Genomic DNA, 14,610 nt, shown 5'->3' on the forward strand with positions numbered 1-14,610 from the left:
CACACATCCAGAAAGTGTTTATGTTCCTCTTAAAGCCTTTCTCTGGCAGAAGCGATTACATGAACGTCTCCTACTTATTTGTTTTCATCTGAACATTTGGCTGTGGGGTTTATCCATCTTGACAAGCACATAATATGGCTTTCCGGTGCTCCGAGGGAGAGAAATGAGTGAGATTGGAGCAGAAGGAGGCGGGGAGGGTTAGAAATGGTGAAAGTTAAAACAGAAGCTGTATGGGTTAGGTTTTTTTTTTTGCACTTTTCTTGTTCCGCCGCATCCTCTCCCTGAAAAACATGCTTAACTCCTTAAAGATGTGTAGAAAGATCACTTTAATCCCCTCCGAAATGACATTAGTCCCCACCCTCCTTTTTGAGTAGGTGGGTTGTGTCGGAGCCAAATTACTCAAGACACTCTAGGGTGTTGGAAATGTAGCGATAAACACATAAAGTTCCAATGTAATTTGATTAAGTCTCCAAAAGTATAAATATGGCGTCCGGTTGGCATTCTACACTAAGCCAATTAGGAGCTCTACAGTATATGAATTTGGGTGCATTCGATAATTTCCCTCCTTCACTTGAAGAAATGTTAGCAAGGGAAGCCGATTACACACACGATACTGACATTCTTTATGGATGGAAAATATATATTCAACTAAAATATAACTATGAGACTTTCGGTTTAAAAAAAGTTGATAACCGGCATCATAAGGTAATGGTTAGGAAATTAAGTTTGACATCATTAAAATACAAATAGCTATCGTATTCACGACATTACCCCGTTCCTGTTTAACAGTTATTATTCCCCAGTGTCCTATTTCTGCTCTCTCATTTTACGCAAGGACCGAGTGAAGCACAGCAACTGTTGTCTAACATGTTGAAGCATATCGCCAAATAATACAATCATATCGGGATTATCTTCAAAATAATAACCAAATAACAAATAACATATGGCTCATATGCTGCAAACTTAGCTAATGTCATTACCGGGAAGGATGGCTTTGACAAAACAACATCAGGCGTATTTATGTACCGCATACAATACCTGAAAAAAATAAAAAACACGAGTGCTTACTTTACTTTTACTTTACTTCACTTCGCTCCATCATTTGACATTCACTTTAAGCACAGCCCAAGCGGGAGTATTAGGCATTACTAAATAATACAGTATGTGGTCATCTCCCCTGACCCATGATGAGTTGGAAAAACTACAGCCAGTGTGTGCAGTAAATCGCTTATGTCTGCTCCGCCGGTCGGGGAGTCTGGGAGGCCTGGAGGAGGCCTTGAGGAGGCCTGCAGCTCTGCCCGGTCCCTTCAAACTGCTGACAGGCGCGTAAAGCAGATCTTAATTTCCTTGTTTGACCCTACTCACAGCGGGGGGGGGGGGCGAAGGAAGACTCTGGTCAGGTGGAACGAGTGGGCGGGCAGAGACACACGCCGTTCGTTGTTGACCTGTTGTTGTTGTTGTTGTTGTTGTTGTTGTTGATGTTGTGCCCGTTCTTGCTGCTATTTTATTTATTTATTTTTTCTTGCTCATGTTGCTTATTATTCAGACTCAGAGGTGCAATTTAAAAAATAAAGTTGGGTAAAATTTGGAAGTAGGAAGTCTACGTGTGTTTGTGTGTTTATCTGTTTGTGTGTGTGCGGGGATGTGTGTAGGTGTGTGTTTGTGCATTGTTTTATGTGAGTGTGTGTGTATGTATGAGATCCCCGTCAAAATTGTCATACTTTGTATGTGTGTGTGTCTGTGCTCACGCATGTGTGGGTGTGGGTGTGTGTGTGTGTGTGTGTGCGTGCGGGCATACATACATGCGTGTGCGTCTTGGTTGTTCTGTTGTCGTGTGAGCTGGTAGGCACAGCAGGGGCCAGGGGATGGTTTGTATCTTGTATGTGTGTGTGTGTGTGTGTGCACCCATCCTTGTGTCCCATCATGTCGGGGTGGGGTGGGGTGGGGTGGGCTGGGCTGGTACATGTGCAGCGTCTGTGGGGTGGCGTGCCCCCGTACGCTGCCTTAAGTGCATGGGGGGGGGGCTGTCTCCTTTTTCTCCCCATCCACTTTCCCCGGATCCCGCTCACGAAGTGTTGGATAATTAGCTGCCTTATCAGCCCGGGACATGGGCGGTCTCCCTTTCACTGACAGGTCACAGAGCCCAGAGGGCGGGGGGGGGGGGGGGGGAGATAAGACCACTGGAGAGGAAGCAGTACGACGGGTGAGAGAGACAGGTCGAGGGAGAAAATGGGGGAGAAACGAGAGAGCGAGAGAGAGAGAGAGAGAGAGAGAGAGAGAGAGAGAGAGAGAGAGAGAGTACAAAAGTGACGAAGTGAAAGAGGGAGGGGAGGAAATGAGGGGTGATGGAGGAGTGTGTATGGGGTGGATCACAGCAGTGAGGAAAAATGCAAAGTAGGAGAGAATGAACGAAAGACAGAAAGAAGGAAGGAAGAAAGGAAGGAGAGAAGGAAGGAGGGAAAGAAAAATGGTGGGGCGAGGAGAGGCAGCCAGAGAGAGAGGGGAGAGACAGGGATGTGGAGCAGTGGAGAACGGAGAGACAGTCGGTCCCCGCTAGGACAGAGCAGCTGCCCCGGCCTATCAGCCCCTTCCGTGAGACCTCACTGCTCATTAGCATAAATTCAAATGACAAATGTGGCCCGCTTTGGCAGAGACTAATTAATTCACGGAGGGGGGAAATCACCAGAGTAAGAATCCAAATCCTTCACTGCCAACGGGCCCTGTACGAGAGCGGGGATGAGTGGGGATCTGCGGGGATGTTGTGCGTGTGTGGGTGTGCAGGGTGTGTGTGTGTGTGTGTGTGTGTGTGTGTGTGTGTGTGTGTGTGTGTGTGTGTGTGTGTGTGTGTGTGTGTGTGTGTGTGTGTGTGTGTGTGTGTGTGTGTGTGTGTGTGTGTGTTCGTGGCATGGCGCAGTACTCTGCTACTCTGCGCCCCCCTTGTACTTCTTCTCCAAAAAAGATTGCGTGTTTGGCTTCTTCCTGCGTCGTGGTTGTTTACATTTTTCTCAGTGTGGGAGATCCATTTTTGGAAAAAGTTTGTGTTTGTGGCAAGAAATACATGTGTTGCCTCTTTTCGTGTGTGTGCTACTTTCCCTTTTGCACAGTGGGATTAAACGTAAAGTATCTGCTCACACCGCAAAGTAAGATGCTGTTGGGTTACCTGTGTGTGCGCGCGTGAGTGTGTCTGTGTGAGAGAGAGAGAGAGAGAGAGAGAGAGAGAGAGAGAGAGAGACAGAGAGCGGGGAGTTGTACGGGAGAAAGTGAGACACTGCATTCCGTGCACACACATGTGGTCACATTATTACGTGCAAACACATAAATAAACACGCACGCACACAAAAAGAGGGAAGGGTGGCGTACTGTATCTTGAATCTTCTTAAAGAACAATGGCTTTTATACGATTGCTCCCGGTGGACTTTGTTAGGCATGGCGTGCGGGGTGGGGGGTGGCGGGGGGGGTGGCGGGGGGGAGGGGTTGGAGGCGAGGGGTACTGGGGGTGGTGTGTGGGGGGCCACGGGGAAAGGATAAGTGCACCCCCTTGTGTTCAACAGATAAGATTCACATTTCTCTGCAACAACTGCCGCCGTGGCTGGCTTGTGTCTGTAGGTCTGTTTTTTTTTTCTTTAACGTTGAGCTGCGTCCCATTCCCCTTGGGACGGCGCGGTGTCGAGTCGCGTTAAAAACGGGTTTCCCGTCCCCCGCGTGTGATGGATGCTCTTCTGCTGTTTTCCAAGGTGTCATTCCTGTCCTTGTACGTATGGATGCACTTCAAGATAGAAAAAAGAAAAGGAAAAAAAACTTGCGCAAAGCATCACATTTTGTCTCGGTGCACAATTAGCTTGTTTTAAAAAATAAAAAAGTAAAAGAAAATGGCCAACCCCTGCCAAGGCGACTTGTTCCGTGAACTTTTACTAACAAGGCGTTGGTTCTCGGGGGGATTTGGTAAATTACAATGATTCCAGAAGTACCCCTAAGTAAGTCGTTGTGGGGGAAGTGGGGAAGTGGGATGAGGTGGAGGGGAGATAGGGGGTGGGGGGGGGGGGGGGGGGGGGCTGTAAAGGATCTGCTGGGTTGAGATTATCGATGTGGTGTCTTCCTTGGTGCCCAGCTTGTTTTCCATTTATCCAGGCTTAACAGGCTTAACAGGCCACAACATCTGCCACTCATCAAGTCCAGGTGTTCTGTTCTCGACACGCTGCATTGTGTGTGTGTGCCCCTTGTATATGCGTGTGTGTTTATCTGTGTGTCTCTGTGTGTGTGTGTGTGTGTGTGTGTGTGTGTGTGTGTGTGTGTGTGTGTGTGTGTCTTTCACAACGCAAATGTGCGTGCTGTTGGAGGCACACGTAGGCATGGATCTTAACCGTCTATCTCTCTCTCTCTTACACACTTTTATTTTTAAATATTTGCCTTCTATATGACTTCGTCTCTCTGTCTCTCTCTCTCTCTCTCTCTCTCTCTCTCTCTCTCTCTCTCTCTCTCTCTCTCTCTCTCTCTCTCTCTCTCTCTCTCTCTCTCTCTCTTTCTCCCTCTCCCTCTCCCTCTCCTTCTCTCTCTCTCTCTGTGCTGGTTCGTCTTTATTACCTTCCCACCTCTCCTCCTCCACATGCCAAGATCTGCCAGGTGCGAGCGTTTTCCTCACTAAATCCCTCGCTAAAGACCCGGCGACGCTTGCCCAAGAGCCTGCCGCTAAAGCAGGCTCTTCCAGCACCGCAATTACATCAAAACAGAACATGTTGTTCAGTGTGATGAGTATTTATAAGTCCATCGGGCACGCCAGTTTTCTCTGTCCCCGCTTCCAAAGAACATCCTTATTTTTTACTAGTGTGTGTGCTCCTGTGTGTGTGTGTGTGTGTGTGTGTGTGTGTGTGTGTGTGTGTGTGTGTGTGTGTGTGTGTGTGTGTGTGTGTGTGTGTGTGTGTGTGTGTGTGTGTGTGTGTGTGTGTGTGTGTGTGTGTGTGTGCATGTGGTGTTTCTCTTCTGCGTCTGTGTGTGTGTGTGTGTGTGTGTGTGTGCGCGCGTAGGTGTGTATCTGTGTAAAAGTGTGTTTCTGTGAAGTATAATTACATTCATTTCCAGGTAGCATACAGAGAACCTGGCCTGATCCTGTCCATTACCCTAAAACCAATATTGCTACTCCCCCAGAACCATCACACCTGTAAAACACATTATTTCTCATCCTAAACACAGACAGAAGGCTGTATTCCTTCTCCATTTCTACTCCTCTTTTCTGTGTCTTTAGTTGATCCTCAAATTCATTCGTGGACAGCTAAAGCAATTCAGATGCAGCGCCATAACCCACTGATGGTCGGTTCAAAGGGGATCATTCGGGCAAAACCACAGCTATTATGACCCTACTATTCATATCTTTGCATGAAGCCATCACAATTTCCATACTCGTTCTGTATAATATGATTGCTCTTTGGGCTGAACTACAGAATGGATCTTTGTTGGACGGCTCCCATAGTGTGCAATGTTCCAGCCTCTAATAGGTAATTACAAAATAGGACTGGTCAATAATTTAATTAATGTCATGGCGTCCAGAGCAGCGGCGCTTTGGTCAGGTCCTGCTGGCGTGGGGTCCTTAATAATAATAATAATAAATGAAATTTATATAGCGCTTAATATGGTACTCTAAGACGCTTCCTAATGTGAAGGCTATTCCCCTGCTCTGATTCACCCAGAGAAATTAGTCTTGAAGCAGTTTGGAGACTCACAAACAGTGGTGTGGTCTGACCTGTTTGGGTGCATGACGCATAACAGATAACACACCTGACACACACAAACAAATTGACATTAAAAATGGGGGCATGTAAAGATAAGTTTCAAGTGAGTATAACTTGGGTCTCTGAATAGCGTCTGCTTACTAAAACGTCCATGGAAGGAACTTGAACTGAGTGACGGTGGAGAGACAGAGACTGCGCTAAATGACAGGGTACACGCATCAAGGTGTTCTTTGATGGATTGACTGTTTCATTAGTGTCACTTCAGTGCCATTAATTAACGTTTTTTTCAATGCAATTGAATCTGTCACACACACACAAACACTCTCACAAATACAGATGCTAAAAGCTCTCCAGGTGTTTTTTAACAAACTATCATTGACCCCGTCACCTTAGCTGTCTGTGACCCTGATGACCTGTATTTATGAGGGATTAACCACTAAGGGGGCTTTAAGATCACAGATAGGGCTGGAAGGAGTGAGAGACACAGGGAAGCCGAGAGAGAGGGAAAGGGATGGAGAGAGGCAGAGAGAGATAGACAGAGAGAGAAAAGAGAAGGGAAGAAAAATAACAAGAGATGGTTTGACAGAAAGCAAAACTTAAAGGGCAAATGAGAGAGAAAAAAAAAAAAAAAAAGAGAGAGAGAGAGAGAGAGAGAGAGAGAGAGAGAGAGAGAGAGAGAGAGAAGTGGTCAGGCTTGCCATTGACTGGGCATCAAGGCAAAATAATGGGGCAAAGGGGGAGGAGAGATGAACCCAGGGGTGGGAAAGGTTTAATGGTTGAGCTGACGATTCAGATTAGTGTACCAGGAATGGGTAGCATCTGCAAGCACTGGTGTTGCTATCGCTAGCGGCACACACCCATCTCCTTGGACTGAGAAATACAGCCCCACACACACCCACGTAGGCAGGCATGCCGCAAACACACACAATCTCACACACTCACACACACACACACAAAAACACACAACAATGCACAGACGCACATACACACACACACACACACACACACACACACACACACACACACACACACACACACATACACACACACACACACACACACACAGGTACAGATAGGCATACACGCACGCACGTCCGCATACTCACACACACACACACACCAATGTACGCTCACACACACACATACACGCACGTGCACACACTCAACAGACACACCTATACATACGCAAGCACACAAAGAAGCCTACTTGTATACAGCCACACAAACATGCAAAAACCCGCTCGACTGTCTCTCTCCAACACACACATCACAACAACACACACACACACACACACACACACACACACACACACACACACACACACACACACACACACACACACACACACACACACACACATCACAGAGGCATTATGCATACAGCTCGCCCCGACCTCCCCGCGGAATGTGACACGGGCACCCATGATCCTCTGCCTCCCGGTGCTGTGAGGCTGTCATGGCGACGGGGAGCGAGGAGGCCCGACGCACGCATTGCTGCGAACCGGGATCAGATGTGTCATCAGCGCTCGGGAAGAATATATAGCCATATAAATAAATAGATGAATGAAACGTGAACAAGCAATGGAGGAACCTTCCTCCCCGCTTCACAGCATCTGGTTCACGTTCGTCATCTCTTAGAGAGGATGTTATCAACATTTTTTTTTTTATATATTATATGTAATATATTTTTTTTCATTACGATTCGAAGATGCCGTTCGATACGGCGTGGTGTGTTTCAGCCCCGAGAAAAGTGTTTTGAAGGATGGAATTGACGGATGAAAGTCTAGGTTTTTCGTACGGGTATATCTTTATCTTTTTTGGTGTGTTTTTTGAGTGCAGAAAAAAAATAACGATTATAAATATGTGTTGTGTTGAGCCTGGCAATACAGGTGATGTGAAGACAAAACCCCAATTATCCTGCTCCTACCATTTTTACTTTATGACTTGTATCTAAGCTGAAACAAATAGGTGAGACACAGGTAGAGCATTACAAAGAAAGCGAGTTGGAGAGCCAAACTCCATTGTTAGCGGTTCAGAGGGACCCGGTGGTGAAATGAAATGGGTGAAATGAGAGCCAGATTGGCTGAGCCCACATTGCAACAGCTCCTCTGTGTCTGACAAGCTGTCGCTGTGTAGAACAATCATGATACAACCTGCCCGCATGACACACAGAGCTCACAATGCACACGCATAAACACACACCCGCACACAATTCACGTGCGCAGAGAAACACACACACATGCACACAAACACATTCAGGCACACACACACACACTCACAAAGATAGTCACGCACACACACACAAACACACTCACGCACACACACACACAAACACAGACTCACACACACACATAAATATGCACAGACACACACATCCTTCCCCCCGATCCCTACAAACACACAGACCTACGTACTCACAACATGGACTCACAGTAGAAAAACATGAATGCATAACCTCGCCCGACCCACACACACTCACACACACTCACAGACACACACACACACACTCTTTTAATGGAAGCAGATTGTGCAGCATACCCAGCATAGCAATGTTCAGAAGAAGACGTGTTAATTGTGGTGGTCGGATCTGGCCCCGATGAAAGGTGACGCTGGTCGTATTTAAAGTCAAAGGTAGGCCCCATATGGAAGGCATGGCATACCTCCGGCATGCACGCAGCGGAGCGGGGAGCTAGCGCCCTGCTGCTAATGAGGGGGGTGACCATGACGATTGCATATTGTTTGGTCCCTGTGTGGATTAGATAATGGGTGTGTCTGCTATATGCACGCTTATCCGCTCGCGTATAGCGGACACCCTGGCAGCATTGCAAAATAATTAAAAAGTTTTAAATGTTTTTTTACACACAGATAACGTTCGCCCGATCGACACGAGGCCGGATGGTACCGAACTAATCACTGGAGTGACATTCTTTCCATGGCTAAATGGATGCATTGGTGACAGAAGGGTCTTGCTCAAGAGTGCTGAAAACACATTGGAAAAATATATAATAAAATGTAATACAATAAACAATACTAATTGTATTCTAATGTCGTCGAGCAAATAATAAAATAGTACAAATCTGCCATTCCCTCAGTTTGCCCTAGTATGAGTTCATTTTACTGCCAAGAACTTTTCTGTGTGTGGTCCGCTACAAATGGTAAACACATGTGCTAAGCTCTCGTAGAAGATTAGATGGTTGAATACCTTTGTATTGTCCTCGTTAAGTATGAAATAAAACTATAAATTACTTTTATTTAAGAGCCCTGACGCCTCTGTGGAAAAGCGCTCTTTGTGATGTTCTTTGAAAGAGGAAATGTCAGACGTTGGCCTTGGGTGTGTGTGTGTGTGTGTGTGTGTGTGTGTGTGTGTGTGTGTGTGTGTGTGTGTGTGTGTGTGTGTGTGTGTGTGTGTGTGTGTGTGTGTGTGTGTGTGTGTGTGTGTGTGTGCGCGTGTGTGTGTGTGTGTGTGTGTGTGTGTGTGTGTGTGTGTGTACTTGTGTGTGTGTGTGTGTGTGTGTGTTTTTCTATGTGCATGTATGCATGTATGTGTATGGTTGTTTATAATTGTAGTTCTGTGTGTGTGTGTGTGTGTATGTGTGAATGCGTGTGTGTTTTCCAGAACGTGTGCGTGCGTGTGTGCATTTATGTGTTTGTGCAAGGACAGGTGTATAAGCTCAGGGGACTAATGGGCCCCTGTGTTCCCCTGCTATCGGTCTAGTTCAGGGCTCCGTTCGGGTGCCTGAAGGTGTACCCACGCCTGTGTTGTGGCAGCCTGTGTAATCACGATATTAATTATTAGTTGTTTGCTCTCCATCTCACACGCTTCTCCCCGGGACGGGCCGAGCGCCAGGGGCTGTCTCTGATTGTCTCACGTAAGATATATGTACCTGCTTTACAAACCAATCAGCGTCGACGCTCCGCGCTTTCCACAGCACTACGCCCCATCCTGTGCTCTCTGTCTTGTTAGGGGAAAACGCAGGCGATATGGAATTCCTCTTATATTCATTTATTTTCCAGCATTGTTTGTTTTTTTCTCTCTTTTTTTTTTGCGGATGAATTTAATTTACAGCCTTCCTTTCTAGGTTCGCCTCTGAATTATACCGGTGGCTTAATCGCATGCAGCGGTGCCAAGAAACAAACAATGTTTCCCCAAAGGGCCTTGCTGGGAGACGCCGTAGCCCAGAGAAGATGTCTCACATTATTGCGGTTCGCTGTCTCTAGGCCCAGCTGCACATTAAGCTCAACTCTGTCTGATTTCATAGCAGGCCTTTTTCACACAGCCCAAGCCCCTTGTAACAAACACGCACACGTAGGCAGTGGATACACAGGCACCCTTTTGCACACAAGTACACATACACAGACGCACATGCGCGCGTGCGCATATATACATTCGCCCCTGGCGTCTCTCCGAGAGTGGCCACTTGCGTAATTGTTGGAGAGGAAAAAACACAAAAGTGTGGTGAAAATGGTTCTCCAGGCAGTGTGTAGAGATTGGTGGATGGTGTGCGACATGTGTGTATGTGTGTCGTTTGCGTGTGTGTGTGTGTGAGTTTGTATGTGTTTTACAAGATTTGTACACTTGTTTTAATAATTAATCAAATAAAATTTAAATTACTCTATTTTCCTTTCAGTGGATCTGCAAGGTTTGAACTTTGCATTTGACAGGGAAAAATATGTAATATAATGATTTAAGTTTACTTACTTGAAGGAAACAGAAATTATTATATGCAAAATCAACAAAGTTAAGGCAAAGAGAGAGGGACTGAGGTAGAGATATTTACCCCCTCAAAGAAAAGTCACTTTGGAACCGTAGCCTATTTAATTAAGATCAGTAGTTTTCAAGAGAACAACTCAATATCTACTTTGCTAGTTCCAGTTTTCAAGGAAAACATGTTGAAGATGAGATTTGGACAAGACTGCTGGTGAATTCAAAGCCTTAGTCTTGTTTTCATCTTTGAGGAAAAAAAACAATAAAACATAGAAAAATAAAGCATTTCCAATCCGTCTGTTGCATTAATTAACAACCAATGTTCCCCCGTGGTTTTCCAACCACTTTGAAGATTTCTCCACAATAGAACCAAGAGATTTACCCATTCACCAACTACAGAAGAAAGGGGGGGAAAAATCTGTGATTGGATCACAATGCCACATGTTGGCTGATTGCACGGAGATGCTAGCGTAGAAAAAAGGAAAAAACTCCAAATCCTCTGGGGAATCATGTCAGGAGTGATCTCAAGGAGGAGGATGCTGCCAACTCGTCTTCACCAACGTCTGTTTTCTCATTGTTTTATTCTTCTGCTTTTTTTCATACTCCCAGATAGAGAGATGTTCTAATCCCCATTACATTGTTAAGCTTGTGAGCAACTGGCCGAGGGAAATGGCTTTATGATGACAGAGGAGGAGAGCGAGCGAGTGAGCGAGAGAGAGAGAGAGAGAGAGAGAGAGAGAGAGAGCTTTACCAGCAAGGGCCTCAGAAGTTAATGGGGCAGTTTCACTGTTGACAGTAAAATCTTGGGCAGTTCTTATGCAGCGTTTATCTTTTCTTTGTTTGGATTAGCTCCAAAGGGAAAACAGGAAATTATATCATCAAAAACATGAACCACAGTTAAGCAAATGTTTTATCCAGTCTTTCCCCAAAATAATCTTTGAACCAAAGCTGAGGCACAATAACAATTTGGGTTCATGCCCGTTCAGTAGATCTGTTGTTATCCGACTCTTTTAAAAAAGCACTGATTCCGAATGATGCTCTCTCTCTTATTGAAATGATTCCATCCCAAACATGCACTCACTCACACAGGTGCCATTAGAAGGAAGCAGGGCTCGGAAGGGCTGCGTGTCTATTTGGAGCAGCCTGTTGTGTGCCTAAGCTAGGTTAACCTTGCACGCTGGAAACAGCGCTGGGCCTACATTTCACAGCACTTAAGACATGACAGTAGCCCTCCCCGCACTCTGGGATAACGGGAAGGACACATGACAACCACAAACCCTTGAGCAAGGACAGGATATCTTCACTTTTTGTATGTATGTGTTTGTGTGTCTGCTTATGTATATGTGTGTGTGTGTGTGTGTGTGTGTGTGTGTGTGTGTGTGTGTGTGTGTGTGTGTGTGTGTGTGTGTGTGTGTGTGTGTGTGTGTGTGTGTGTGTGTGCGTGTGAATTTTTACGACAACCAACTGAAGAAAGAAATACAACACCAAAATAGAAAAGATGCTGATATTCTAAATGCTGCTTTAAAAAAAAAGAGACACTTCAGGCAAACATAATTAATCACAGCGTTGAGGCACAACACAGACATTGAAAGAATGGAAAATGAACGTATGAATGAATGTTAAAAAATTAAAAGACAAGGAATAGCATACACGCCTGTGTGTGTCTGCATGGCCCTATGTCGCACATACGTGTGTAGCAAGTGCGCACGTCCATGTCTGTGGTCTGTGCATCTGGATAAAAAGCGTAAAGAGGCGCCCGGGGTCTGCTTGGTACAGACACCGCGTCTGTGGGCCTGCAGCCATTGTCAGCCAGGGCAGATTAGCTGGCTGTCGTTGGCCTTTGTGTTGATAACCCCGCAATGAGTGGCGTTTCCCCACCACACTGCACCTCACATGCCAGTCCACCCAACCACCAGCCAGATAGGGCCTGTCAATTAGCTTACAGATAGTGCGGGCATGTGTGTGGGTGTGTGTGTGTGTGTGTGTGTGTGTGTGTGTGTGTGTGTGTGTGTGTGTGTGTGTGTGTGTGTGTGTGTGTGTGTGTGTGTGTGTGTGTGTGTGTGTGTGTGTGTGTGTGTGTGTGTGTGTGTGCATGGAGGGGCGGCGGAAGGATTGCGTGTGTGTGTGTGTGTGTGTGTGTGTGTGTGTGTGTGTGTGTGTGTGTGTGTGTGTGTGTGTGTGTGTGTGTGTGTGCGTGTGTGGGTGTGTGTGTGTGTGTGCACATGTGTCAGGGATAACAGTGGTTATAGACATGCTCTTTGTTTTCCTCCACTGTGTGTGAGATTCCGTTCCGATTTCCGTTGCGTTCCCGGGAGGTCGAGGGAAACAACCCCCCCCCCCCCCCCCCCCCCCCGACAACGTAGAAGGAGAAGAAGGAGAAGAAGTTGACAGAGACCACTGCCACATGAATCCGGGGTCTCCCTATCACTCAGCCTAATCACAGGAGACATCAGATCTGTAGCGTTGTGCGGGGGATGACCACCAGGACGGAGGGAACAGAATGGTGAGGGGGGGGGGTCCGCACTGTCAGGACTTGTTTGCCTTCACACTTTTGGTCCCACAGCTGTCCTAAACAGGAACAGATATCTCTTCTACTGCACACCCTAATGTATACTGCGCGCAATGGGTAAGTAAAAAAAAAAAAAAATGTAAAAAACACATAAACACACACACTCTGACACAGACTCTGACACACACACTCATAGAAGGTTGTTAATATCGTGTAAAAAGGGTTGAGCATGAAAAAAAGAAGGAAGTTTGGATTGATGCGGTTGAAATTGGAATATACATTTTTGTCTATGATTTGAGGCTTGGATTTCCCTGACTGGCTTCTGAAGGCAACTTTATAGCAGTTTCATTACAAGCACATCAACTCTATAAAAATATCACCGGCGATTAGCCTTCTGGGAAAACCTAGACAAAATACTCTGTTGGATGGAATTAAATCAGTCTGCAGTCAACAGGCATCAATCAGATGGAGCGAAAGGCATGTCAAATGTTACCTCTGTCTTTCAGACAGGGGAGCGAGCTGCCAAACACTGCTTTTTAACTGGCACCACAGAAATGTAAGCTAGCCCACCAAGAAAAGGTGGGCTATTAAAGGTGTTTAGTTAAGCGATCTTAATGTCACATTTAATCACTCATATGCCTTGGGGCATAATCGTGTTTGAGGTGTAGCGGTATTAGCAATTTTTAGCTTTGGAAATGTCTGGATATGCTCCTTCTGAAATGTGTGTAACAATAAGCCTCCTCTTTGCCTGCCAAAATATTTTGCCTCGTGTCCCGAGGTGTCTGTTGATTCCAGTGGGTTCATTATGGCTGCGGCCTGACGGGTAAGGCAATGTCTCCCTCTATAGGTTACCAGTGAGTACTACAGCCTACCAAACTTTGTTTCATAATTGAATATTACAATTAAATGTTGAAAAATATATAATGCTACTTAAATTGGCAAACATTAACTGTTGCTCGTACATATTCTTGCTTGCTTTCCCAAAAAATGTCAAATGCCAATGCCATGCTTAAAACCGCTTCTGATCGTCTTCCGAAACTAGCACGATTTACATTCCCAGCCCGCTATAAAACTATATCGACGCCTGACCCGCACCCCAAAATTAGACATATTAGATAGCCTACTACAAGAACAAATGTAGGCTATCTAATGTCTAACCATATAAACACAAGTTTAACTTCAGTTGAAGTTGAAAAGGCACCGTCTGCATGATGAAAACTGAATTGGTTTTCGCTCACACTAGGTTATAGCCTAATAAAGTCAGCAAGCACAGATCCAACCATAATCAAGACAGGACTGCAACACAAATAAAATAGGCTATCGAACACAATATAGCCTCCAGCCAGGGTGGCCTACTATCAAACAATTTTTCTCTGCCATGCACAAAAATAAAATAAAATTCAGTTAACAGCACTTGTTAACTAAATTACACAGTGTCAAACTAGCCTTAGCCCATGGCCCGGTCTTATGAAAATGAACCCAAAGTTTAGATGATATAGTAGTAGACGATAGGCCTTTTTAATTCCCATTAAAGTCCACAAACAATGTAGCCTGCATTAACGGAATACACATCAGGATATTAAACTTTATACAACTATGGGACTGACTAGGCTCAAGGGCACTTTTGGCCTACCTTATCCTATGCCGGGGAATGACACTATTTGGGGTTTAAA

The sequence above is a fragment of the Gadus chalcogrammus genome, chromosome 6 (genome assembly GCF_026213295.1).
Source record: "Gadus chalcogrammus isolate NIFS_2021 chromosome 6, NIFS_Gcha_1.0, whole genome shotgun sequence".
Classification (NCBI taxonomy): domain Eukaryota; kingdom Metazoa; phylum Chordata; class Actinopteri; order Gadiformes; family Gadidae; genus Gadus; species Gadus chalcogrammus.